Source organism: Python bivittatus, unplaced genomic scaffold, assembly GCF_059951505.1.
Source record: "Python bivittatus isolate LINGU-HERP-01145 unplaced genomic scaffold, Pbiv_v1 ctg000350_np1212, whole genome shotgun sequence".
In the NCBI taxonomy this organism is placed as follows: Eukaryota; Metazoa; Chordata; class Lepidosauria; order Squamata; family Pythonidae; genus Python; species Python bivittatus.
In genome coordinates, this window is record NW_028277074.1 from 27405501 (window position 1) to 27408199 (window position 2699).

General features: G+C 36.1%; 1 pseudogene; it reads left to right on the top strand.

Annotated features, from left to right (window-relative positions):
• The first annotated feature begins 1378 nt into the window (after positions 1–1378).
• On the top strand, positions 1379–2400 carry LOC112542993 (small ribosomal subunit protein uS5-like; annotated as a pseudogene).
• Positions 2401–2699: the final 299 nt, after the last annotated feature.

Below are 2699 nucleotides of genomic sequence, written 5' to 3' on the forward strand. Positions count from 1 at the left end.
GCAAGACTATCTCTCTGTCTTCATCCTGATTTAGAATCCAGTAACATATGCCACTAAATATTTACTTTTATGGCTGCCATAGATCTTCAGAGAATTCAAGCCAAAGGAAAGTAAATACACAAATCCTTAATACAGCTGCCCATGTTTAAATAAATGAATCTTTATATTTTCATCCATGAAAAGTGGGGATAGTAATATTTTTATTTTTCATTTCCTTTCTTATATTATTGATTACTATGGCAGAATATAAATATTTCCAATAGTAAATAATGTCTTGAAATACTTGAAAGTATCATGATATGTCCATATTTTTCTCCTCATGCAAATTTCTTTGATGGTCACTGATAGAGAAAAGATGCCCAGCGAACACATATTTTTATATCCACTGCCCCTTCAAGATCAATATATTTGGTTCAGGACATTTAACCAGTTAAGTTTGGGGTCTACAAAACTAGGCATTTCTGCAAGTAAGATTCCTTAAGCTGTTACTTGAATGTTCCATATAATATTCAGAGAATTGTATAAGGAATTACAAACAGCAGGCTATTTCTGCAGAAATGAAAGGAAGAATGAAAAATAAACTTAAATGCATAAAAAGGAATACTATGAACGCCAGTAAATGAGAAAAAAATAAGATCTGCTTAGTCCTGATAGAATCTGTGCTGCTCTTACTTCAGAGAGAAAAAAATGCTGTTTCACATTACTAGAAGCTCCCATGCTATCTAGTATGTGCATTAGCGTGGGTGGGCAATGTGTGATTTTGTGGTATAATCAGTCATCTTCTGACAGGAAATGAGCTGTGCAGGAATTTGCTAGAAAATGAATCCAGGACACAACAGCACTTTCTATTTCCTAACTATAAGGTAATTGGCAAGTGATATCTAATGTCTGTCATAATATATTAAATAGAAAGCCTGTTAGAAAGGTTCCATTTTCTTATTTGAAAGATGCTAACTGCATGCTAAAAGCACTTCCCAAATCCTTTCTATATCTTTTGATCCATTTTAGATTTTTTTTTTATTAGTGACTTGGTTAGTATATTGTACTAAGCCATAATTCACTTAATCATGGTTAGTAGGTGTAACTGTACTACTAACTGTATCACCTTATGATTGAGTGCACTGTGTAAACCCAATCTAGATTTAAGAATGATTCTACATGAATAAAAATGAGTATATTATGTGATTCTGTACTTTTCATCTACTTCCATCATGACTGTACTCACCAGTTTAGCTGTGCACTGTGTCTCTTTTGTTCCATGCCTAACATCAGATTACTGAATATTTTTTTTTTCCATTTGAGTTTCAATGTTTGCCTTGTAATCTATTACCCCAAATAGTGGATTACATTCATGCTACAGGAAAGGCATGGCTAGGACATGGCTAAGGCTATGGTTGAGGGCATAATGTCAGGTCTACAATGTTCAAACCCCAATGCAGAAAAATCTCATGAAACCCAAAGTAAGTTCAGAAAAGATTTCATTTATTGGATTGTACATGCAGCTCTAAGCAAAGCATTGCTAAAACTAAACCCCGCATATTTTTCCCTCTATTTTTACCCCTTGTACTCCCCCCTCATTCTAGGTGCCAACTTTGGTTCTCATAGTGGTGTGACCTTGTACATCCTTAACCCCGATAATACTTCATCTTCCTGGCCTTTGATATTGCACCATCTCTGTCTTCTTTCACTCCGCCCTCCCCCCCTCCCGTTGAGAATGACAGAAACATAGCAATCGAAACAGGCATTTACTACACTAATAAAACAGGCCTCTAGTTGATTAATATTTTGATTGCTGCAGGTTCTGACACATGGATAGGGTGGGAGCCCAAGGAAGTAAAACCAAGGGAGAAACCAAATCACAAAACTTGGTTGCCTGGTCAAGGATTTGAAAATCAAGTCTCTGAAAGAGATTTACTTTTCTTTCTTCCAGTCAAGGAATAGGAAATCTCTGGGTTCTTCTCTGAAGAGTTTTGAAATCATATTGGTGCAGAAAGAAATCCATAGTTGTTGGTATATCAAATTCAAGGCCTTTGTTGTCATTGGTATCTACTTTGCTCACATTAACCTTGGATCAAGGGCTGCAAAGGAGTTGGCATTGTAGTCAAAATACTATCACCTTGGCAAAAGTCCCCATTGTTCCAGTGAGGCAAAGCTACTGTAACACAAGATTAGCAAAGGTCATACTATTCCATGCAAGATGACGCCTCTCTTTCTGGTACATCTCAATTTTGCATAGATATTGTGGTTTCTCCACATCTCAAAAGTGGTGTCTTCTATACTTCTGCAAGATGCTATTCTACTAACTTGAGCAACTTTGTTAAAGCCACCTTTGATGCCATCTTCAAGTCCAACAATTACCTGACTCTTATGTGTGAATGTGTGAAATGTGTGAATGTGTGAAACTTATCACACATTCACAGAGCATGTGACAAAGATCCAAATAAGCAAAGTATCTGTGCAAGAACCAATAGTGCTGCTAATGCAACTTCTAAAGGATTTTATGTTCTAAGGACATTTTTACTGTGAATGTATACCCCAGACTCACTCCCCCCCCCACACACACAAAAGGTAGAAATATTGATCAATAAGAAAATTTCACAGATGTCTAATAGCTTTACTGATGTAATCTGAACAAACAATACACATCCTTTCTATGTTAGCTTCTAGCTTGTTAAACCTGGTTCTGTTTTTCATTTTCA